This window comes from Vicugna pacos, unplaced genomic scaffold (assembly GCF_048564905.1).
Source record: "Vicugna pacos unplaced genomic scaffold, VicPac4 scaffold_20, whole genome shotgun sequence".
Classification (NCBI taxonomy): Eukaryota; Metazoa; Chordata; class Mammalia; order Artiodactyla; family Camelidae; genus Vicugna; species Vicugna pacos.
The window spans coordinates 44,606,326-44,633,328 of record NW_027328741.1 but is presented as its reverse complement, the minus strand read 5'-3'; the positions used below and the strand labels follow the sequence as shown (position 1 = coordinate 44,633,328).

Sequence of the window (27,003 nt, the reverse complement as noted above, 5' to 3'; positions counted from 1 at the left end):
CATCTGAACCCCAGACTGCTAATGTAAGCAAAAACATAGCCACCATCAGATTTGAGCTGACAAACTTAAAAGCGTGATGTTTCTGTTGTAGGAAAAACCACTGCTGTCAATACACAGATCTCCTACTGCAAGTGGTCTCTTTCTTCTCTTGATAAAGGTCATATTGGTGGGATGTTCCAAGAGCTTACCCTGGACCATTTGCCCATTCTCCAGATAATCAAATACTTTCTTCACAACTGGTGGCACATTTTCAGGACTCAATTTTACCATTCCAGTCTTATCAGCTGACACTGGCTGCATGATTATGACCAGAAGCCTTAGACACCCTGACCTTGCCTACAATTTTTCCACCCTTTCAGGGCATTTCACATTCTGAAAATGCTTCACCTTTTATTTTAAATAAATGGGAAATACTCAAAGTCTTCCAGGAATATATTATATTTCCTAATATCTGCAGAAATTTGGTAATCTTGCAGTTGGACAAATTTTAATTCCACCACCCTCACCTCCTACTATTCCACACATATTAGATTGCAATTTCGTTACTGAATACGACCACCACAACCAAGGGTCTAGTACCTCTTAGATACTTCCTGTGTTAAGGTTAGAAGGGGCACAAATTATGTGGGGTGTATAAATCTACATTAAAAGTTTGAAATGGCACTGTCTCTTCTGGACAAAGCTCTGATTCTAAGAAGTAAATTAATTAGAAGGCAGTATAGTTATTGGTATGGGGAAGAGAATCAGCTATTTTGGGTGGGTGTGTGATGAAGAGATAGGAAGAAATCCAGCAAATGAGAATGGAATACTTTATGCCTCTCGAGGCATGAATTAAGAAGAAAATAATACTTTGTCTACTTTACCTACTCCCACTTACTGTTTTGAGTGACTAGTCCTTGGGCTATGAAAAGAGCTAGTTTGTGGGGAAGAGTAAACACCATAACGAAATAGTTTGAAAAGCATGAGAGATTTGTTGTTTCAGGAAAGTAGATTTTCCTTAAAGTCAACATGTATCTTTCATTCACTAAATATTAAATTGCATCCTGTGGCATGTGCTGTGCTTACAGTGCTGGTATCCAAGTTAGACAATGAAAGGGGGATAGACAGAAAACATCTGGAGGAGGTGGTTTCATGCTGAGACTGGGAAAGTCTAAGAAGGTAAAAGGAGGATACCTAAAGTCCATGGATGAGCTGGAACAAAAGTGGTAAGGTTGGAGCTTACATTGTTGACAAGCATTTGCCTGGATATATCTCCAGATACTGTGAAACATAAAGATATTCCAAGGAAGTCAGATACCAGATTTATTAAGGAATGACTAAACTAAGTTGAGTTTCTGGGCTTAGAGATGGATAGGCATTAAGTGCCAACCTGAGGACATAAGCTTGTCTTTAGCTGGAACGTAAAAGCAACATAAATTATTGACTTGTTAATATACTGTAGACTCTTTAGTTCAGGAAATGAAACCACCAATTGGAATGTTTTGAGAACAGCACAAAGAAGACCATAGATAAAATTGCTTCTTAAATTCTACCACATGCTTAATATGCCATCTGAGACTACATTATGTGAACTTTATGGTTCCAGGAGTGACACAATAGAGACCATGATCCCTGGGCTTGTCCTACATTTACCTTCTGTTCCAACCTATCCTAACTTAACACTATTAATACTTTCAAGGATGAACCAGAAACCATTTAGTACATTTGTCTCTCTCCATGTGTTAGTTTTTTTCCAAATTCTTCCATTTTCTCTTCTTCCTTACAAGAAATTATTTAAATTTACTTACATTTTGTTCCATCAAATGATCAAATCAATCAAATATTTTTTTTCTTAAATGGTTACTTAGTCTCACATTTAAATTTTAACTCCATTTAAAACAAATAAGGAAAATACAGGTACAAATCTATGTTTATTGTTCAAATAAGAAATTTGCAGATATTTGTGGACATTTGACAACATCAATTTTAATCTTTGTTATCTTGCATAAACTGGTAGTCCTCTGGTAGATCAGTTTTAATTAGGATGACGTTGATAAACTGAAGATGGTTGATGAGTTGGCTTTGAAAGAGAGGTAGTTGATGTATCAGCTATCCCTGGCACTGGAAACCGTGGGTTGCTCCCTGGTTGAAGTTTAGAAAAACGACCTTCACTGGCAGATTTGTTGTGATATCTATTTGGAAAAGTAGAAGGCTCCAACATCAGTCCATAACAATTGCTCTGTATGGGAGACAAGATGCTGTATTGAGAATTAGAAGTTGTAGTTGTAATGAAGTTCACAACAGTGTCATTTGCTTCATTGAAGCTGCTTTGAGAGTGCCCGTGGACAGTGGTAAACTGACTTAAAATAGCACGTTGATCCACTGCAATTTGCACTCGTGGTCTAACTGATATTGATGATGGAGGAGAAAAATCACCTCTGATCGGGGTATTTGTATCACCAATAATGTGGCTAGTAGGGGGCTTACTTATTAGATTCATATTTAAATTTGCAGGAGATAAAAATGGACTTTCTCCACTAGTGTCAGCCACAAAACCAGAATTAAGATTATCCACATTACCACCTGATTTAAAGTGCTTCTTTTTGAAATCTTCATCCAATGAAGATACCAGAGAGGCATTTTTAATCCCAACTCTTCTTTTTATTCTCACTAAAAGCTGGGGACAGACTCGTTTAAAATTTGGATAATGATAGAATTGCAGCTACAACCAAAGGAGAAAAATTTTAGTAATATTTTAAACCAAAATACAAGACTACAATAAGCCTAACTAATAAAACCTCAGATTTCACGTTTACTGTGCATAGAAAATATCATCAAAATATAAACAATGCTGATGATATTTTGAAGTTCCTTATTTGGAAAATACAAATTTAAATTTTATAGTCATCAAATTTAAGAAGTTAACATTTGCAGCAACGGTGAATTCCAATTTTTAAAGCAACTTTAATACCTTTATTTAGATTTCTGGTGTGATTCATAGTTGCAAGCAAAGTTTCTCATAATCTTGACTACTTATGGCACTGTCCTCATTTTTTTGAAAAAATAAAGGATTTTAGTCTTAGTAGTTCAATCAATTTTCAAAATCTAGCTTTACATTTATATTACCATAGATTGATGTACAAAATAAACTTTTATATATAAGTTACCAAGTCGTAACTAATATTTCTGAATATCTTGCTTAAAACAGAGACTAATTTTTCTTCTGCCAGAATGTCAGCTAGACAAGCAGATCTTTGAAAATTCTGCCACTCTTTACTAAACCCATAAAGCTTAAGCTCTCTAACTAAACTTTTCATACTTCCAGTTTCAAATATAGTGAAAGGGGACTTTCTTTCCAAAACTTCCTTCTTAAAGACATCTTCATCAATCACTACAGAGGTTCCATTATCATCCCAACAGATGGATTTAAATTGGTCACTCCCAGTCATTTTCCAGAGTATTCTGGGAAATGTCAGAGAACGAAAATTATTATCTTCATCTGGTTCAGAGACACAATGTGTGTAACATGGTCTTTTTATCATGGATTCTTCAGAGAAAGTCTGGAAAATATTTTCCTCAATCATAGACCTCAAGTCCAAGTCCCCAGAGAATGTTTGATCACACAATAGAGATGTACCGGGGTTTCCTGAACCAGTTTGTTCATCTTTACGAGACACATCTTGAATTTCTGAAGAAACATGTGCCATCTCAAATAAATTTTTCCACAGCTACTTTTCTAATCAGCATGATTTTGAGCACTGCAGCTACAAATGCAGCTTTGGCAGTCTTGCACAGATAAACTGCTAGGCCATCACAATGGTTCTCAACCTGAGTAGCTGTCACATCACAAAGCGACTGATCTCCTACCAACCCAAGAGTAACATTCAGCCACTGTTTACTTCTCATTCATCCAGTTAAAATGAAACATATAGGATGCTTATGTTTATAGTGTTATCTGCAAATCTTATTCCCACAAAATCTTTTTAAATAATTTAATTTTGGGGTCTATGAAATAAAACCAATCTCCATCCTTTTGTACACAAATTTATACCAGATTGGTGAACAGAGTATAAATAATGCACAAAATATCTATAGTAATTTTAAAGTTTTGGAATTTAAAGTGAAATTTGTGTAAAAACTGTAAAGAAATGGTATAATGATTTCATCATCATTTGTAATTAAAGTGAAACTTAGTTTGATTTGGAAATGGAAGTAGTTATTTATCTGTGTACTTTACAATATGTATCTCTATATTCAAAACATGTGAAGAATAAATATGTTTATTTTTTATGTTTATAAATAAATGATAAATATTTATGAAATAAAATTAGATTAAAATAATCATTAAAATTTAAGAAATCCCAAAGGGTGGCATTTTTGTTTTAAATTGTATTTCAGTGCTATAAGTAAAACAAATGTAATTTAATATACTACTTTAAAATTACAAGAGAGACAATCTTATTGTATATTTACAAATGTTTGTTTTTGCCATTCTTTCACTCAGAGGTTTCTCAGTGCATAGAACTAATAAATTTTCTTGTCATCTATATAATACATACCCTTGGGGCTTCTGTTATGTGTTCCAAAATGATGTTGATTAATACTCTTATGCACAATATCCTGGGTTCAATAAATGTGCCTCCATTAAGGGGGAAACAAACAATCAAAAAACAAAGAAATAACAGTGTATGTGGGTTGGGGTGGAAAAGACCAGGTAATGCATTTTAGGAAGCAACATATTTCTCAGTCCTGAAACATTTGTCATTGTAAGTATAATACGGCATTTTAAGGCAAGTGTCTTGTGCACTAATTGTAATAATAGCTATGTTCTGTATCAGTAAACTGTAGTAAATCCAGTTCTACCAATACTTATATACTTATTTAGAAATAAATTCAGTTAAACATAAGCCAAATTCAAAATGGGAGATAAAATTTTTAAATAAATAAATGTACCCTCAAGCTACAATGTAAAATTTTCCTTCAGTATCTGTAAATTCCATTCTAAATAAATAATAGCAACCTGAATTTATTGCACGTTATAAGTATTAGAAATTATAGTTAAGTTGGGTTTAGTCCTCATTCATAAATATTACTTAACATATGTAAATGAATATATGTGATACCGTCCATTAGAAAACAAAGAATTCAAAAATAACAATCTGAAAATATGTAGGAAAATTATTCACAGATTGGATATTACCTTTTTTTATAAAAATATTCTTAACAAATTTGCTCTAGATTGAATGTAACTAAACATAATAAAAGCCATATATGGGAAACCCATGACTAACATCAAGTTCAATATTAACATACAGTAATGTTTTCATCTGGCCCAGTAATAAGAAGAAGTAGCTCATTTTCAGAAGTCCTAAATTACAGTACTAGATGTCCTAGCCAGAACAAGTAGTCAAGAAAAATTATAAAAGGCATCCAACTTGTAAAAATGCAGTAAAATTTTTACAGATGACATAATTATGCATAGATAGAAAACTCCATATACTCCTCCAGTGACTGTTAGAAATAATGAACAAACTTAGTAAACTTGCAGAATACAAAATCAATATACAAATATCCGTTGCATTTATGTATACTAAAAACACATTATCAGAAAGAGAAATTAGGGAAACAATTGTGTGTAAATTAATACCAAAAATATTAAAATACGAATAAATTTGATAAGTGAAATAAAAGATCTAAGCATAGATGTATAAATTACAGGTGCAAGAAATAAAAGCAAACAAAATAAATACAAAGATATTCTGTGCTCATGGATTGTATACATTGTGAGGAAATATTCTAATCTATCTTTTACATGTTCAATCTCCCAGCACTAATTATTGAGGAGAATGTCTTTTCTTCATTTTATACTCTTGCTTCCTTTATCATGGGTTAAAAGATCATAGGTGTGAGGGATTATATTTGGTTGCTCTATTCTCTTCAATTCATTGGTGTCTGTTTTTGAGCCAGTATCATTTTGTTTTAAATACTAAAGCTTTGTAGGACTATTTAACGTCAGAGAACTTTACACCATTATATTTAATACACTTTTTGAAGATTATTTTGGCAACTCATGATCTTTGTGGTTACATATAAATTTTGAAATTATTTGTTCTATTAAATGGAAAAATATCATGGGTATTTTGACATGAATCACACTAAATGTAGATTGCTTTGGGTAGTAGGGTTGTTGCAACCACATTGTTTCACATTATTAACACAAGAGATTTTTTTCATTTCTTTGGACCAGTTTTAATTTCATTCATCAATATTTTCTGTTTTTTAATGTATAGGTTTTCTCCTTATTTGTTAACTTATTTGTAGGTTTTCTTTACATATATATAATTAAATACATTGTATTTGTAAATACATTTCCTGCACAAATACAACAGGCAGAAGGCAGTGGCAAGTCATATTCAAAGTCCTGAATGAAAATAGCTGTAATCTAAGATACTTTATCAAGCAAGGCTACCTTTTAGTGTAGAAGGCGAGATAAATAGCTTCCACACAAGCAAATACTAAAAGAATTAAGCAAGAGAAAAAGAAATAATGAAAGATCTACTCTAAATAAAAAACAAGCAGGAAGCTATAGAAAAGAGAAAGGTATAATTAGAAAGGAAATAGCTACAATGACTTACAACAGAATAAATATGATGTTGTAAAACAGGATGTCAAAATTTTATGCGTCACCGACTGAAACATGAAAATACAGAGTGTTTTCTTCTTGTTTCTCTTCTCTGCAGGATGGGTTTGAGTTATATTCTTATCAGTTAAAATAAACAGAAATATCATAGGTCAATATAAATATAAAACAACGTAATAATAAGTCAAAAGCTTACAATGAATTCACAAAGCAAAAAAGAAACCAAGATTATAAAAGAATACTTATCAAGCCACAAAAAGAAAAAGAAATGAACAAAAAGGAAATACCAATCAACTGGAAAATGAAGTTAAAAATGGAAATAAACACTAGTCTATTAATAATTATCGCAAATGTTAATGGATTTAGTACTTCAATCAAAAGATATATATTGTCAGATGGGATAATATAAGAAGACCCTACATTATGATGAATACAAGAGAACCACTTTTGCGAGAGGAACACACATCAAATTTATGTCAGAAGATGGAAAAATATATTCCATTCAAATGTACATATGAAGAATGCAGGACTAGCAGTACTGACTTCACACAATAGAGACTTTACAAGAAAGGCCATAGAGAAAGATAAACAAGGACATGATATAATGATTAAAGGAACAATGCAAAATGGGGGTATTATACTCATTAATGTATATGCACTCAATATAGTAGCCCCTAAATATATAAAGCAAATACAAATAGATAAAAAGACAGAAATCCCTGGGAACACAATCAGAGTTGGAGACTATAACTCCCCATTACATCACTGGACTGGTCTTTCACACAGAAAATTAATAAGGGAACAAAGATACTAAAAGACATTATAAAATAATTGGAGATGGTTGATATTTTTAAAACAGTAATTCTCCCCAAAACAGAATATGCACTCTTTTCTGTGCACATGGAACATCTTCTAGGAAAGATTATGAACTCAGGCTCTGAAAAAGCCTCAACAAATTTAAGAAGATAAAAAATATTTCAAGCATCTTTTCTGAGTATAATACCATGAAACAGAAAAACAGGGAGAAAAAATGACACCATCCAGAATAAAAAACATGGTACTAAAACAAGGGGGAGAGTTGATGAAGTAAAAGAAGAAATTACAAAATATCTTGAGAAATATGACAAAACACAGCACAAATTCTATGGAAAACTTAAAGCAGGCTTAAGAGGGAAGTTCATAGTGAAAAGGCCTTCGTCAAAGAAGAAGAACAATTTCAAATAAATAATCTAACATTCTATGTAAACTAATCAAGAAAAGAAGAGCAAACAAAACCAAAAGTCAACAGAATGATGTAAAAAATAAAGACCATGGAAGGAAGATTTGGAATAGAGATTAAAAAATAGAAAAAAATTAATCTAATTATTTTTTAAAATAGTAAACAAAATTGACAAATCTCTGTACAGGCTCACCAACAAGAAAAGAGAGAGAACACAAATAATATAAGAAATGAAAATGGAGAAAATACAAAGAGTACAACAAATTTGCAAAATATCATAAGGGATTACCATGAGCAACTGTATGTAAACAAACTGGGCAACCAGGAAGAAATGGAGAAGTTTTTGGAAACATTCAGCCCACCAATATTGCATCAAGAAGAAATTAACCATTTGAACAGACAGATCACCAGAAATCGAATAGAAATATCAATAAAATAAAATTCTCTGCAAACAAAATCCAGACCCAATTACCTTCACTGGGGAATTTGATCAAACATACAAAGAAAAATCCATACCAGTCCTCCTCAAACTCTTCCAAAAGATTGATATGGAGAGAGTACTCCCAAACTGACACCATAGGCCAATATCAAACTGATACCAAAAGCAGAAAAAGACACTACCCCAAAAAGAAAACTATAGGCCAATATCATTGATAAACATAGATGTAAATGTCCTTAAGAAATTATTAATAAACAGAATCCAACAGCATGTAAAAAAAGATCATGCACCATTTACACTTTAGGTTCATCCCAGGAACACAAGGATGGTTTACCATTTGCAAATCAATCAAACAATTGTGATACACCATATCAACAAAAGAGAAGACAAAAATGATATGATCATCTCAGTAGATGCAGAAAAAGCATTTGATAAAATTTAACACCTATTTGTGATAAAAGTTCTTATCACAGTGGGCATAGAAGGACCATATCTCAACATAATGAAAGCTATTTATGACAAATATTTAGCCAGCAAATACTCAATGGTGAAAAACTGGAACCCTTTCCACAAAAACCTGAGACAATACAAGGATGCACATTCTCACAATTTCAATATAGTCTTGGAATTCCTAGCCACAACGATCAAGCAAGAAAAATAAATAAAATGATTCAGACTGTAAAAGAAGAGTTAAAACTGTCATGATATGCAGATATGACACTATATATAGAAAACTGTAAAAGCTTCACAAAAAATACTTAGGGTAAAAAAGGAATTGGGCAAGGTAGCCAGTGTAATGTACAAAAACCAATTAGATTTCATTACACTACCATTGAATCAACAGGAAAAAAAAAGTATAGAAACAACCCCTTTTATAACTGCACCCAAAACTATAAAATGCTTAAAAATAACTCTGACCATGTAGGTGAATGACTTATACATGGAGAACAGGAAATCATTGTTTCAGGAAATCAAAAAGGATTTTAAGAATTGAAAAGATAACCAATGGTCTTGTAATGGAAGAAATAATATTGTTAAAATGGCCATACTGCCCAAGGCAATCCACAGACTTAATCTCAGTTCTTATCAAATTATTCAAAACATTTCTTTTTAGGACTGAAACAAATGATTGCAAGAATTATATAGATACACTAAAGATCTATAATTTTCCAAACAATATTGAAGACAAAGAAAGAGGCTGGAGGAATAACCCTCCTGGTCTCCATACACTATTGCAGACCTACAATAATGAAAACGACATGATATTGGTACAGAAACAGACATATGGCCAATGCAACAGAATTGAGAGACTAGGAATAAATCTACAGGCCTATGTTCAATTAATCTTTGACAGAGTAGCCAAGAATATGACTGAGAAAAGACCATCTCTTCACCAACTGGTGTTGGGAAAACAGGATAGCAGCAAGCAGGGCAATGGAGTTAGAACACTCCTTCGCTCCATACACAAGAATAAACTCAAAATGGCTTGAATACTTAAATGTAAGGCAAGACAGAGTAAATCTCCAAGAAGAAAACATAGGCAAAACACTCTGAGATAAATCTCAGCAATGATCTCCTAGTACAGTCTACCCAAGTAATGGATGTAAGAGCAAAATTATTAAAATTGGACCTAATTAAACTTATAAGATTTTGCACAGCAAAGGGAACCATAAACAAAGCAAAATGACTAACTACAGGATTAAGGAAAATATTTAGAAATGATGCAACTGACAAAGGCTAAATTTCCAAAATATAGAGTTCATACAACCTAATAATAATACAAAAAAAAGAAACCCAATCTGAAAATGCACAGAAGCCCTAAACAATACATTATCCATTAGAGACATACAAATGCCACATAGAAATATGAAAAAAAAATTGCTAACTCTCATTATCAGAGAAGGGCAATTCAAAACTATAATGAATTATCACCTCACATTAGTCACAATGGCCGTCAATAAAAAGTCCAAAAACAATAAATGCTGGGGAAGCTATGATGAAATGGAACCCTCTTACACTGTTGGTAGGAATGTAGTTTGTTGAAGTCATTGTGGAAACCAGGATGGGTATTCCTCAAAAGAATAAAAATATATTTAACTTATCCAGCAATCCAACTCCTGGGTATATATAAAAGAGGACCCTAATTCAAAATGTCACCTGCACACAAATGTTCTTAGCAGTGCTATATACAAAAGCCATGACATGGAAGCACCCTAAATGTCCATCAACAGATGACAGTATACAGAATTTATGCCTTATTTACAAAATGGAATAATATTCTGCCATAAAAATTGATAAAACAATGACATTTGCAGCAAAATATATCTCCCAAAATGTGTCATTCTAATTGAAGTAAGCCAGAAAGAGAAAGAAAAATTATACATGGCATGACACATGGAGAAACCTAAAAAAAAAATTTGGATGAGAACACTATGATTTCATCTACAACTATGAAACACACTTGCAGATCTACATAATAATCTTATGGTAACTGCCGAAATGGTCAAGGATAGGATATATTTGGGAGCTGTAGATTTATAAATGTTATCCACTATATATAAAAATAAATATTTTCAAAATGTCTATTGTATGACACAGGGCAGTATGTTAAATATCATGAAGTTAAATTTAAAAGGCATGCAAACATATGCATGAAGTGGGTCACTGTGTTATGCACCACAGATTGACACGTTGTAAATGGAAGTAGTTCAATGATAAATAAATGAATATATAAGTAAATAAGAAAATAAATACGTAAATAAATAGACAAATTAAATAAATAAATAAATAAATAAATAATATTTAATAATGAATGTAATACAAAGATTCACGCTACTTAACTTTACACATCAAGAACCTAGGAGAAAACAGAAAGAATGAAGAAGAAAATTGAATGAATGAGAGTAAGGCAAATAACAAGAGAAATAATTGAAAAGATAACAAAAAATATACCTAAGTGTGATTCTTTTAAACATAAACTGGACAAAAGTTTAGGTTGGCTAAGAAAATAAAGACAAATAAAATTTGAAATAGAAGAGAAGATATTAACACTGATGTTGTAGAGATGCATAGCATCATAAAAAATGACCACTAGATAACAATTTGAATGACCTAGAACAAAAGACAAATTCCCAGAAATATGTCTTCCAATACTGAATCAAGAAGTAATTAGAAAGTTAAATATAGCAAAACTGTGTATGAGCAAATCAGTAATCCAAACCTCTGAAACCAGAAAATACTTACAAAAAGTCTTTACCGGTATATTCTGTCATATATTTGAAGACAATTTTTCACCAATTCTTCCCCAAATCTTCCAAGAATTTGATGGGGTGAAAGTTTCCAAACTAGATTTATGATGCCAGCTATATTTGCATAAAATGCTAGAAAGGACATTATATGCAATATATATAATATAACCCTCATGAACATATAAGCCAAAATTCTCAAGAAAACACAAGCAAAATGGATTCAATAAAACTTTTAATGTATCATACACATACATGAGTAAAGGGATTTATCCCTGGGTTTAAGGAAACTTCAAAATATTCAAATCAATAAAGATGACATGCCACACTAATAGAATGAGAAATAAAACTCACATAATCATCTCAATAGGTGCAGAAAGAGTATTGTATATAATGCAACATCTTTTTAAGTTACTCCCAACAAATTAAATTAAACCTGTCAGAGGCACGATATAATATACACACAAACACTGTGTGGAGATAAGCGAAGCAGTTCTCTGTTTATTGATTCTTAGGAAAAGGGTTTATATACATCATGCACAATGCCTCACATATCATCTAAGTTATAACAATGTTAATAATCGTAAGCTATTTATGTCCCCATGCTCCTGCAGTAAGCATAGGATGTTAAATGATCAAGGATTGTTTTAAAGTTCATCACAGAACTTCATTAAGTAGGCCATCTCTTATCCAGCCGGCTCTGCCTGTCTTACGTTGTCCTCCTATGAGTATCTTATCCAGCATAGGCTATCCAGCCAACCATACAGGATACATTGAATAGGCCATTTCTTTTCCAGCCTGGATATGTAACACTCCTCACAGCTTGTTTATTAGTTCAGCCCATGGGCTTATTCTCTAGAGCCTTCAGACAGGGGCCTACGAACCAAACATCCCTTGACAGAAAACTGGATGAAGAAAATTTGATGTTTATATGTTATGGAATCAATACTTTGCATTCCTATCAACAGTTTCCATGGTGTTCCCTTTTCTCCACAATCTCACCAATATCTATTTCTTTTCCTTTTGTTGGGAGCCTTCTGACAAGTGTGAGGTGTTGTCTCATTTTTGGTTTATGACTTTCCTAATAATTTATAACTCTGAACATATTTTCATGTGTCATTTAGCAAACTGTATGTTTTCTACAGAAAATTGATTCAGATCTATCTATTCAGTACCTATGGACTTTTTTTAATTGAATTGTTTGGTCTTTATTTTGTTGTGGTGTATGAGTTTGCCATATATTTTGGATATTAACACTTGATAGGAAAATATCACTTGCATATATTGTCTCCCATTGTCTTGGTTGACTGTTCATTTTATTGATCATTTCTTCTGCAGTGTAAATCTGTTTAGACTGATACAATCATCTTTTGTTAATTTTGCTTCTGCTTCCCCTGCCAGAGGAGACATATGAAAAATCAAATTAAGTCAAGTGTACTTCTTTTGTTTTACCCTAGGATTCGTTGTTTTCAGGTTTTATGTTTTATATGCCCAGGAGTGGGATTACTGTGTCATAAGATAGGTCTATTTTTATTATTAAAAGGAACTTCTGTACTGTTTCCAAAGTGGTTGCACTAATTTTCATTCCCACCAACAGCGTTGGAGAGTCCCTTATTCTCTACAACCTCCACAGTCTTTATTATTTGTAGACATTTTGATGACAACCCTTCTCACTAGTGTGAGGTAAAACATTATTTTATTTTTGTCTTGCCTTTGTATAATGATTAGCAATATGAGCATGTTTTTATGTTCCTGTTGGTCATCTGTGTGTCTTCTTTGGAGAATTGTCTTCTGCTCATTTTCTGGCTGGGTTGTTTGTAGATTTTTGAAATGGAGTTTTATAAACGATGTGTGTATTTTAGAAATTAGCCTCTTGTTGATTGCATTTTTTCCAAATGTTTTCTCCCATTTGGAATTTCATGTTTTCATTCTGTTTATTTTGCTGTGTATAAGCTTTTAATTTTAATTCAGACTAATTTGATTATTTTGCTTTTATTGTTTTCAGCTTGGGAGAGTGAGATAAGAAAATCTCAGTACAATTTATCTATTGTTTTCCTTATGTTAGTTTCCAGGAGATTTATTGTGTCATGTGTTAGATTCAGATAATTAAATCATTTTGAGTTTATTTTTGTACTGTATGAGGGAGTGTTCAAATTTCATTGATTTACATGTAGCTGTCTAATTGCCTCAACATCACTTGCTGAAGACTGTCTTTTAGGCATTGTATATTTTTGTTTCCTTTGTCATTGTTTAGTTGACCATGGGTGTGATGTTTTATTTCTACCTCTGTGTTCCGTTCCAGTGATATAGATGTTTGTTTTCCAGTATTGTGCTGTTTTGATTACTGTATTTTTGTAATATTGTCTGAGATCTGGGAGGGTTATGGGTTATGCTTCCAACTTTGTTCTTTTCGCACATTGTTCCTTTTGCAGTTCTGGTTCTCTTGCAGTTCCTTACAAGTCTTAGGACTGTTTTTATTTCTATGGAAAATATCATGTATTTCGATCTGAATCACTTTATATCTGTAGACATTTTTGTAGTATGTATATTATAGCAATATTATTTACTCTAAGCTAGGACCTTGAGATTTCTTTCCATTTCTTTCATCATCTTCAATTTTCTTTATCAGTGTCCTAATGATTTTTTATCTTGATTTTTAATAGGTTTTTCATTTTTCATCTGATTTCATATGGTTTTTTAAATTATGGAATATTTCATTGTTAAAGAAATGTGACAGTATTTTATATCAATCATGAATCATGCAACATTGGTAAATGTCTTTATTAGTTTTAGTTGTTCTGATGTGGAGAATCTTTAGAGTTCTCTATATAGATTATTATGTCATCTAAAATAATGACTGTTGTACTACATTCAATCCAATTTGAATACATTTTTTTCTATTCCAATTGTTGTTGCTAGGGCATCCCATACTGTGTTTAATAGAAATCTTGAGAGTGGGCATCCTTGTCTTATTTCTTATTTTGGCTTTCAGTTTTTCACTTTTACATATTATATTTTCTGTGGGTCTGTAATTAATGACTTTAGTTATGTTGAGATTTATTTCCTGAATCCTACTTTTGTAAGAGGTTTCTGTTGTTGTTGTTGCTGTTGTTGTTGTTGTTGTTGCTGTTGTTGTTGTTGCTGTTGTTGTTGTTTTAATGAATAAATGTTGAATTTTTTGAAATGCTTTTTATGGATTTATTGGGGTGACCACATCATTTTCACTTTTTCTTTTGTTAATTTGGTGTATCAAACTGATTTGTGTATGTTGAACCTCTCTTGTGACCCTGCAATAAATCCAAGTTGATCATAGTGCATGATTCATTTTAGCTATTGTTGCATGCAGTTTGCTAATGATATTTGGTAGAACTTTTGCAACTAAATCAATCAAATATATTGGCTTGAAATTCTCTTTGCCTGTACTTTGTTGGCTTTGCTATCACATTGATGAAGTCTTCATTGAATTAATTTGGGAGTTTCCCACATCTTCACTATGTTTGAATAGTTTGAACAGTATAAGTCCTGTTTTGTATGTTTGTACAGTACTCCACGACAGCTGTTTATATCTGCACTAATGTTTAACGATTTTTTTAAATGAAGATTCTAACTTTCTTCTAGTAATTAGTTTGTTCAAATTATTTGTTTCTCCTTATCTCTGTCTCTTTCTAGACATTTGCCTATTTCTTCTAAGTTGTCCAGGTTATTGGCATGTATGTGTTGACAAAATGATCCTTTTTTTGTATATCTGAGGTAACAATTATTATTTCTCTTTTTATTTCTTATTTTATTTCTTTGGAGCATCTCTCTTTTCTTCTTGGTGCACCTGGCTAGAGGTTTTTTGATTTTGCTTACCTTAAAAAGAAAACATAAAACAAAATCTGGTGTTTTACTACTCTTTTGCATAGTGTTTTTGCTCTCTAATTTATATTTACACCTGTAATATTTAGGATCATGTTTTCTTCTATTTTTAACTTTTTTTATTCGTTTATATTCATTTTACAAAGTTGACTCAAATTCCAGCGAAGAGCACAATCTTTCAGTTACAATGAACATAACACATTTGTTTTCCCATTTTTTCCTCAGTGAGCTGCCGTAAGATGTTTTATATATTTCCCTGTGCTATATAGTACAATCCTGTTTATCAATTCTACAATTTTGAATTCCCAGTCTATCTCTCCCTGCCCCGTGCCCCCTTGGCAACCAAAACATTGTATTCTATATTTATGAGTCTATTTCTGTTTTGAATTTCTGTTTTTTTTTGTTTTTTGTTTTGTTTTGTTTTTAGTTTCCACTGATGAGCCATCTCATATGGTATTTCTCTTTCTATATATGGGTTACTTCACTTAGACTGATTTTCTCCAGGAGCATCCATGTTGCTGATAATGGCATTATGCTGTCAGTTTATAAGCCTGAATAGCATTCCATTGTATAAATATACCACCTCGTCTTTATTCAATAAACTGTTGATGGACATTTTGGACTTTTCCACATCTTGGCTATTGTAAATAATGCTGGCTATGAACATTGGGGTGCAGGTGTCATCCTACAATAGGGTTTTTTCTGGATTTATGCCCAGGAGCGGGATTCCTGTGTCATATGATAAGTCTATTCCTTGGCTTTTGAAGAATCTCCATCCTGTTTTCCACAGTGGCTTCACCATACTGCATTGCCACCAGCAGTGAAGGACTGTTCCCTTTTATCCACAGCTCCTCCAGCATTTGTCATTTGTGGATTTTTGAATGATGGCCATTCTGAGTAGTGTGAGGTGATACCTCACTGTAGTTTTGATTTGCATTTCTCTGATAATCAGAGATATTGAGCATTTTCTGATGTGTCTTTTGATCATTTGTATGTCTTCCTTGGAGAATCGCTTGTTTAGGTTTTCTGCCCATTTTTGTATTATGTTGTTTATTTTTTCTTATTCAGTTGGATGAACTGCTTATATACTTTGGAGATCAAGCCTTTATAGGTTTCATATGCAAATTATTTTCCCATTCCGTAGGTGGTCTTTTTGTTTCACTTCCGATTTCTAACTGTGCCGAAACTTGTAAGTTTCATTACGTCTCACATGTTTATTCTTGTTTTTATTTCACCTGCAAGAAAATTTTGGAGACGTAAGTTAGATAACGTTTTGCCTATATTTTCCTCTAGGTGGTTTCTTGTATCTTGTCTTATGTTTAAGTCTTTGACCCATTCTGAGTTTATTTTTGTGTATGGTGTTCTAGCTTCATTGGGAGTGTTCTAGCTTCATTGATATTCCTGCTGCTGTCCATTTTTCCCAACACCATTTCCTGAAGGGACTGTCTCAATTCCATTGTATTTTCTTGCCTCCTTTGTCAAAGATTAATTGACTAAAAGTTTGTGGGTTCATTTCTAGGCTCTCTATAATGTTCCACTGGCCTATATGTCTGTTTTCCTACCAATACAGTGCTGTCATTTTTACTGTAGCTCTTTAGCATTATCTGAATCGTTAGTGTAAAGAAATGCCACTGATTTTTGAACCTTAATCTTGTAAACTGCTACCTTGCTGAATTCTCCGTTCAGCTGTAGTAGTTTTTGGTTGGATCTTGCAGGGTTTTCTCTATATAGTAACATATTATTTGCATATAGTGAGAATTTTACCTCTTCCTTTCCAATTTGCATCCCTTTTACTTCTCTCTCTTGTTTGACTGCTGTGGCTAGGAATTCCATGATTATATTGAGTTGGAGTGGTGATAGTGTGCATCCTTGTCTTGTCTCAGATTTTGGTGGGAAGGTTTAATTTTCTCACCATTCAGTACTATGCTGGCTGTAGGTTTATCTTTAGCTTTCATGATGCTGAGATATGTTGGTGAGATTTTTTATCAAACTTGAGTGTTGAATTTTATCAAATAATTTTCCTGCATCTATTGAGAAGATCATGTGGTTTTGTTCCTTTCTCTTGTTGATGTGCTGTATTACACTGATTGATTTGCATATGTTGAACCACCCCTGTGTCCCTGGCATAATCCCCAATTGGTCATGATGTATAACCTTTCATCTGTGTTGTTGGATTCTATTTGCTACAATTTTTGTGAGGAGTTTTGCATCTGTGTTCATCAGTGATATTGATCTAGAATCCTCTTTTTTGGTAGTGTCTTTGCCTGGTTGTGGTATCAGGGTGATTGTGGCTTCATAGAATGACTTTGGGAGTATTCCTTACTTTTCAATCTTCTGGAAGAGTTTGAGAAGGACTGGTATGAGTTCTTCTTTGTATGTTTGGTAGAATTCTGCAGTGAATCCGTCCTGTCCTGGAGTTTTATTTGTAGGGAGCTTTCATATTGCTATTTTGATTTCATTTCTAGTGCTCTCCTTGTTCAAGGGGTCAGTTTCTTCTTGATTCAGTGTTGGTGGACAGTATGTTTCCAGAAACTTTTCCATCTCGTCTAGGTTGTCCATATACTTTTAATAATACTTTCGTATGATATTCTGTATTTTTTATTTGTTGTTATTTCTCTATTCTCCTTCCTTGTTTTGCTAATTTGTGGTCTCTCTCTTTCCTTCTTTTCGAGTTTGGACAGAGATTTGTTGAATTTACTTACTTTTTTGAAAAACCAGCTTTTGGATTTGTCGATATTTTTCTATGGTGTTTTTAATCTCTATTTTATTTATTTCCTCCCCAATATTTATGATTTCCTTCTTTCTGCTGCCTTTTGTTGTTTTTTGTTCTTCTTTTTCCAGTGCATTCTGCTGGTGGTTTAAATTTTTTTTGAAATTGTTCTTCTTTTTGTGGAAGGCCTGTATTGCTGTAAACACCCCTCTGAGCACTGCTTTTGATGTGACCCATAAATTATGTGTGGTATTGCTTTCATTTTCTTCTGTCTCAAAGTATTTTTCATTTCAGCTATGATTTCTTCATTGACCCATTGGTTTTTTATTAACATATTTTTTAATCTCCGTGTTTTCCTTTTGTTCCCCTTTGTTTCTCTGTTGTTGATTTCTAGCTTCATGGGTTTGTGGTCTGTAAAGATGCTTGAGATAATTTCTATCTTCTTAAAATTGCTGAGGTTTCTTTTGTGCCCAAGTATATCATGAATCCTGGAAAATGCCCCATGTGCACTTGAAAAGGCTGTATATTCTATTTTTTGTGGTTGCAATGCTCTGAAAATATCCACCAAGTGTAATATTTCTACTGTATTATTTACCTTCTCTGATGCCTTATTCATTTTCTGTCTCAGTGATCTTTCCAGTGATGTTAATGCAGTGTTGAATTCTCCAACTATGATTAGATTCCCATCACTATCCCCCTTTATATCTGTAAGTAATAATTTTATGTACTTAGGTGCTCCTTTTTTTCATGCATATGTATTAACGAGTGGGCTATTCTCATTTTTTAATCACTCCTTCAATCATTATAAAATGCCCTTTTTTATCTTTCTTTATGGCCTTTGTTTTAAAGAATATTTTGTCTGAAATCAGTACTGTAACACCTGCTTTTTTGGATTTCCTATTTGAATGTAATTCCCTGTTCCATCCTTTCACTCTCAATGTATATGTGTCCTTCTATCTGAAGTGGTTCTCTTGTATGCAGCATATTGAAGGTTCGTGCTTCATTATACAGCATGCCACTCTTTGACTTTCTACTGGAGCATTTATTCCATTAACATTTACAGTAATCAATGATAGGTTTCTGTTTATTGCCATTTTTACCTTATCTTTGCTGTTGATTTGTTATTTCCTCTTTGTTCATATCACCTTCCTTTTATGGTTTGGTCATTTTCCTTTGTATTTTCATGAATTTTATTTTGTTTTAGTGACTCCCTGATATGTTTTAGTCTTGTTGTCACCCTTCATTATAAGTCTTTTAGACCATTATTATAACTGCTTTTATTAAACTGATAGTAACATGATCTCAATCCCATTTAACCAAAAACAAAAGAATTTTTAAAGACTAAAAAAAAAAATGTTCTATTTTCCTGCTTCCCTCTCCGACTCTCAATGATTTGGATATCTTATTTTAAAATTTTGTGAATATTTTATTTGTAATTCATGAGTTATCACGTTTCCAGCTGTGAATTTCACATTTCTGAAGCATCCTGCTTCTTTTCTATTTAGAGTAGACTTTTCAATATTTCTTCTAGCATGGGTCTAGTGTTGCTAAACTCTTGAAGCATTTTCTTGTCTGTGAAATTCTTTATGTCTCCTTCTACCAAAAAGGATAGACTTGCTTATTAAAGTATCTTAGGGTATATCTTTTTTCACTCAGGCCTTTGAATATATCTTTCCACCCCCTTCAGGCCTGTAGTACTTGTGTAGTGAAATTAGCTGGGAGAGTTATGGGGATTCCCTTGTATCTCACTCTTTGCTATTTTCCTGCTGCCTTTAGGATCATTTCTTTATCCTTGGCTCTGGCTATCTTAATTATATGTCTTGGTGTGGGTATATTTGTGTTCTTCCTGTTTTGGACACTCTGAGCTTACTGTACCTGAGTATCTGATTCCTTCTTTATGTTTGGGAAGTTCTCAGTCATGAATTCTTCAAATGGCTTTGCAATCACCTTTGATCTTTCCTCCCCTTCTTGGACTTCTATCATACAAAGATTGGCATGCTTTATAATATCCCATAGATCTCATGCATTTTTCATTTGTTTCTCATTGTTTCTCTTGTAGCTATTCTGATTGTGTGCTTTCTATTGTCCTGTCTTCTAAGTCACTAATTCTTTCCTCTGCATTGTCTAGTCAGCTTTATGATGCTTTTATATCATTCCTCATCTCAGTCAATGGGTTTACTAATTCTACTCGGCTCTTCTTTATACCTTTCATTTCATTTTAAACATATTTTATATCTCGAAACACTATCTTTAATTTCCTTCAATAATAAGATCACTATTTTTTTGAAATTTTGATCTTGTAGGATATTGATGTCTATTTCACTGATCATTAATTCAGGGGATATCTCTTGTTCTTTTAATTGTGAATGGTTTCTCAGCTTCTTCATCTTGCACCTACCTCTCTGGCACTGTGATTTATGGAGTATCAGTTATCTACTGCGGTCCTAAAAGAGTTTATCTACCTAATACCTATGTAGTAATACAAGTTAGAAAATGGAAAAAAGAGAGAGAGAGATGAAGAATTTTAAAGAAGGGAGAACAAAAGCTTTGAAGACATTGTATAATGAATAATAGAAAAGCAAGTTGAAGCAGAAATCTGATAAATAATAATAATAAAAATATTTTTAAAAATTTCAAAGGGATTTAAATGGGGGTATATATAATTGCATAAGAAGTAAAAATTAGGAGGGTAATGGAAAATGGAATAGGTAAAACAGATTAAAACATGGGGGTGGTCAGTGTCCTCCTGGAGACTGTGAAATTTTTCTGTATTCATCCTGTTTTGGAATCTCAGCCTGCTGTTTCCTGAGACCCTCCATTGGAGCCCTCATCTGTGGTGCTCCCAGGGCATGTCGGCAAGCAGATAGCTCCTAAACCCAACACTGGGTCAGGTTCAGCTCTCTTTACTATGGGCTGGCTTATCACTGCCCTGCCTGATGCTGCAGTCAGATGTTGCAGACTGACAAGGCAGGATTGGGCATCACAACCTTTCCCAACACCATGGTCAGGGGCTGCATTCCAGCCCAAAATGTAGGGGGCCACATGCACCCTCAGGGTGCTGGTCACTCTGCTGCACTGTGACACTGTACTTTCTGCCTCGGGTTTGCACAACAGAAGTGGGCTCAGGGTAGACTGAGTATCTGCCCTGTCCCTGTTCTGGGCCAAAATCCAGCTCCTTGTTTGTCTTGGTGGACAAGATCTCTGAGAAACCAGGACAGTAGTATCCTATCTGCTTCAGGCTGTAGGCAAGTCTCCATCTGGCTCTTGAGGCATCTAGGTTCTTAGGTGTAGATGCAGGTTTTGCCCCCACTGTCACCTGGGTGCAAAACACCAGAGGTTATGGTGGCTGTGTCTTAGCCCCAACTCTCTTCACCTAGAACTTTTTGCAGATTTCCAGAGATGGGTATAGTACCCTTCCCCCCAAAAGGGCACATCTGCCCTGTCGTTTTATGGAAGGCCCAGGTTGTTCTGCCCTTTGCACCCACAGCAATGGCACAAAGCCTTTTCCATTCCACTGGGATGCCTCAGTGCAGCCATCCCCATCTTCCTCCCAGCTCGGGCAGCAAGGCCCTGCCCCCTGCATCTGGGGTGCATTTTTGGCTGTGTTTCAGAGTGATCCTCTGTGCCTGTTAACTGAGAATTGTCAGTCAAATTATACTTTGTAAAGGTCAAACCTTGGAGGCTCCCCTTCCGTCCTGCCAAACTCTAAGTTGTAGAGGGGAGATACAGTGAATGAGCACCAGTCCTTCTTTGCTGCTCCCTCCCCATGGGATCTGTCCCACTATGTTTTGCCTTTTCTTCTTTCTTTCTTCATTTCTCCTACCAGATTTTTCGCACCTTTATCTATTGAAGAGGACAATGTTCTGGCAGAGTTTTGCAGGTGCTCTGGTTAGCTGAGTGGGTCTGTGGATGTGAGTCTTGGTGCATTTGTGTGAAAGGGTGAGCTACGGGCATCCTTCTGCTCTAACATCTTTGCCTCCCCCCCAAAAAAGTCTCACTTTATGGTGGAAGATAAACATAGCCTGGAAATAAATGGAAATGATATTCCCTGGAAATGACAAGAAAGTGCAGATTGCAATGCTCAACTCATAGGAAATACATTTTAAAATAAGGGCCAAAATGAAAGAAACATGAGATTATATAAAGAAAAAGAGATCAATAAAAAAATAGGGTATTACACTCATTAAATTATATATGGACCCAACACCATAGATCCTATGTATAAAAAGAAATTTTAGTAGACAACAAAGAATTAATTCATTATAAAACAATAATAGCAGATGAGTTTAAGACCTTATTATAATGATGGCCAGATCATCCAGAAAGAATATCTGTAAGAAAACAGAGGTCTTAATAGCATATTAGATCATTTGAACCTAACTGAAATGTTAGACACTGCATCAGAAAAGCAGAACACATAAACTTTTCAAGTGTGCACAGGATGTTGTCTAAGGAATTAACCACACATTATGTCATGAAATGAGCCTCAGGAACTTTAAGCAAATATAGATTACAGCAAGTATTTTTACATACACAAAAGTATGAAACTATGAATCAACTGTAGAAAGAAGAATAGGAAAAGCACAAACATGAGGTCAAACCACATCCTTTAAAAAAATAAAATAAAACATGTTCAATGATGAAATCAAAGAGGTAATAAAATCATACCTGGAGACAAATTACAATGACAACACAGCTTCATAAAATGTATGGGTTGCAGCAAAGACAAATCTAAGAGGGAAGTTGAGAAGAAGCCAGGGCTTCTACAAGGAACAAGAAAAACCTCATAGAAAGGACAAAGCATACCACCAAAAATAACAAGAAATAAAAGAAACAAAACCCAAAGGCAATAGAAAGAGAAATCTTTAATGATTAAGTTGAAAATAAATAAAGTAAAAGTTGAAAAATAAATTACAATTCATATCATCAACATCTTTAATTTTTCTTAAAAATTTAACAAACATGTAAGCATTTAGCCAGGCTTATCAAGAAATACAGAGACTGGACCAAAACAAAATAAGAAATGAAAGAGTAGAAATAACATCTGATATTTCAGAAATACAAAAAAAAAAAGGTTATGAAAGCACTATGAGCTTTTACATGACAACAAACTGGACTACCTAAAAGAAATGCACAATTTTCTAGAAATGTACAGCCTGCCAACAGTGAAGTAAGGGAAAACTGAGAACTTGAAAAGAGCAATCAGTATAAGTTAAATAAAATCTGTAATTTTAAAAACACCCCTTGAACAAAATGCCTGGATGCATTCCCTAAAACCACTTTCCCCCCAACTATTTTAAAAAATGAAGATAGAAGGAAAATTCCCAAAGTTATTCTATGAGGCCACCATTACACTGATAACAAAACCAGTCAAAGAAAATACCAAAAAAAAAATGAAAATGAAAATCCAATATCCTAGATGAATATATATTCAAAAATCCTCAAAAAACATCAACAAATTAATCCAGCAATACATAGAAAAGATTATACATTATGATCAGTTGGATTCCTTCCAGAGACACAAGGATGGTTCAACATACACAATTCAATCAGTATGACAATTATCTAATAAAGGAAGGACAATATTCACAAGACCATGTCAATACACAAAGAAAAAGCACATGAAAATTCAACATACATTAACCTTCAGAACTCTCATGAAAGTGAGTAAAATGGGAACATCTCTCAACATACTAAAGGCCATTTATAACAATTTAAAATACTCAGGGGAAAGGCTGAAAGCCTTCTGGGTAAATTCGGGAACAAGACAAGGGCTCCTACTGTCACCACTTGTGTTCCACACTAATACAAGAAAGGAAGAGGAAAAGAAAAAAAGTAAAAGAAATGCAAAATGGAAAAAGAGGCCAAATTTTCACCAGTACTGATGGCATAAAAATCTACATAGAGTGTCCTAAGGGCTCCACACTGACTATTATGAACAATAAATAATTTCATTAAGGGAGCAGGGTACAAGATTAACGTAAAAAAGTCTCTTGCATTTCTACACATTAATGAAGAGATACCATAAAATGGACATTGAAAGCAATAATGTTTAAAACCCCATTCCCCAGAATATTTTGGATTAAATGTAGCAACATATGTGAAATATCTACACACTGAAAATTACAAAACATTGACAAAGAAATTAAAAATGTTTCAAAGAAATGGAAAGATGTCTTGTGCTCTTGGATTGAAATGTTTCAAAGAAATGGAAAGATGTCTTGTGCTCTTGGATTGAAAGATGTCTTGTTAACATGGCCGTACTACAGAAAGAAACCTACAGATCAAGTGCAATTCTTGTTACGAAGCTGTAGTATTTTCTACAGAACCAGAAATTAAATAACTCTAAGTTTTACATGAAACCATTAAAAATTGCCAAAATGATCTTGAGGAAAACAACATATCTGGAGGTATAACCCTCCCGGACACCTTACTATACTACAAACCTACAGTAATAAAAACAGTATGGCATTGGCACAGAGATATAATCAATTAGAAACAGATAGAGAGCCTAGAAATAATTCCACACACCTATGAGCAATGAATCTATGATAAAAGAGGCAAGAGTACACAATGGAGAAAAGACAGTCTCATCAATGGATGGTGTTGGGATAGCTGGACATCTACATGTAAAACAGTGAAATGAGAGCATTCCCTGACATCATATACAAAAATAAACTCCAAGTATATTAAGGACCTAAATATAAGACCTGATATTATAAAACGTCTAGAAGGGAATGTAGGTGAAACCCTATTGGATATATATCATAGGAATATTTTCTTATATCAATCTCCTAAGGCAAAAGAAATAAAAGCAAAAATAAGCAAGTGGGACCTAAACAAACTTGAAAATTTCTGCACAGCTAAGGACAATATCAATGAAGTGAAAACACTGCCTGTGTAATAGGAGAACATATTTGCAAACAATGCAAGTGACCAGGGGTTAATAGATGTATGTTAATAGATGTAAGATGTATTTAGATTACACAACACAAGGTGAAAAACAAAAACCCAATCAATAACAAGAGCAGAGTACCTGAGTTAATATTTTTCCAAAGAAAACTTACAGATGAGTAACAGGCAAGTGATAAAATTGCTCAACATAACTAATTATTAGGTAATTGCAAATCAAAACTGAAATGAGTTATCACTTCACATAGGTCAAACGGCTATTATCAAAAAGTCTACAAATAGTAAGTGTTGGAGATGATGTTGTGGTAACAAATCTCTTGTATACTCTTGGCAGGAATGTAAATTGCTACAACTTCTATGGAAAACAGTATTCAGATTTCTTTAAAACCTAAAAAGTTAACTACCATATGACCCAGTAATGCCTCTCATAGAAAAAATCTGGGGAAACACCCTAAATTGAGAGGAACCAATGTTCCCAATAGCAGTGTTTATAATATACAAGACAGGGAAGCAATCCAAGAGTCCACAGTAGACTATGGACTTAAGAAGATATGATGTTTCTATAAATATGCCATAGAATATTACTCAGTGATGAAAAAGTATAACACTATGTTATTTCAGCATCATGAATGAACCTAGTAAATATTGTGCTTAGTGAAGTAACTTAGAAAAAGACAAAAGAATATAACATAATTTATATGTGGAATATAAAGAATAACAATTATCAGTTTACATCAATCTATAGCTATCTTTTGATAGATGACAGATAAATAGATGGACAGATACATACATACATGGTAGATAGATAGATAGATAGATAGATAGATAGATAGATAGATAGATAGATAGATACATGGATAAATAGACAGAGACATGATGGAGAGGTAAAGAGATTAGATAGACAAGACTTAAGCAGGCTCAAAGATATGGGAAAATATTTATGTTTACCAAAGTGGAAGGAAAAGAGAATTTAATGGTAGGACATTGACAGATACAAACTAGTATAAATAAAAGAGAGAAGCAACAAGAATAATCTGCATAGGTCAGGGAATTATACACAATGGCTTAAAATAATTGTATGTTACAATCATTTTAATAATTCATAATGCAATAAAATCTACAAACTGGTAAAAATAACTATGCTTTACTTCTGAAACTACACAATATACTACATCTACTGTACTTCAATTAAAAATAAAACATCTCATGTGTAATTTAGTCCTTTATCAGCTGATAGAAGCTTCCTTAAATATTATTTTATTTTTAATCTTTACCTTTTATGATTACTGTTTCAATTTATTTCTTTTACTGCTATGAACATGTAACCAGTTTGAAGTATCTATATTTATTGCAACTGATTTCCTATTTTTCTCTCTTTAATCCATATATTATAGTAGCATTTAAAAACATACCCAAAGAAACAGTTGCAAATTTCTCGTGGTCTCTCCTTAGCATTTTGGTCAATGTTTTGCATATTTTTGCCATTTTATATTTCTTGGAAAGCTTCTTTTTTACACCTATTATAAGTTATCTCGGTTGTTTATTTTACCTCATTCAGGTATTGTTTGTCTGTTAAAGTCTTTATTTTCACTGTATCTCTAAGTGATAATTGTGTAAGTATTAATGGGTGAGACATTTTGTATTTTAGTATTTGAAAATGTAATTTTATTTACCCTTGGCCTATGTTTTCTTCTCAGAAATCTGCTGATAGCCTAATGGGGGTTCATTTGTAGATTATCATAACTTTTTTGGATGCTTTTAAAATTTTACTCTGTCATTGACTTGCCAATTTGCATATGACATATCTTGAAGGAGGTCCCTTTTTCTTATAGTTATTGGTGTTGGCTCACGGACATGTATATCAGCTTCTTACACAGGTTCGGAAAGTTATCAACTATTACTTCTTTAAATAAACCATTAGCTGCCTTCTAAATTTCTTCTCCCTCCAGGATTCCAGTCTAATGTGTACTTCCTGAAGAAGTCTGATGGCTATTGTAGAAT

The 27,003-nt window shown here is 33.3% G+C and overlaps 1 long non-coding RNA gene across 3 annotated transcripts in view; it reads right to left on the bottom strand.

The window, feature by feature from the left end:
- Positions 1-1,891: 1,891 nt before the first annotated feature.
- The window catches only part of LOC140693702 (uncharacterized), a 36,681-nt gene continuing 11,569 nt past the window's right edge, over positions 1,892-27,003 (bottom strand). For all 3 annotated transcript variants that reach the window (XR_012069397.1, XR_012069398.1, XR_012069399.1), the window contains exon 4: positions 1,892-2,218. This is a non-coding gene — a long non-coding RNA (uncharacterized lncRNA). The remainder of the gene's footprint in view (positions 2,219-27,003) is intronic.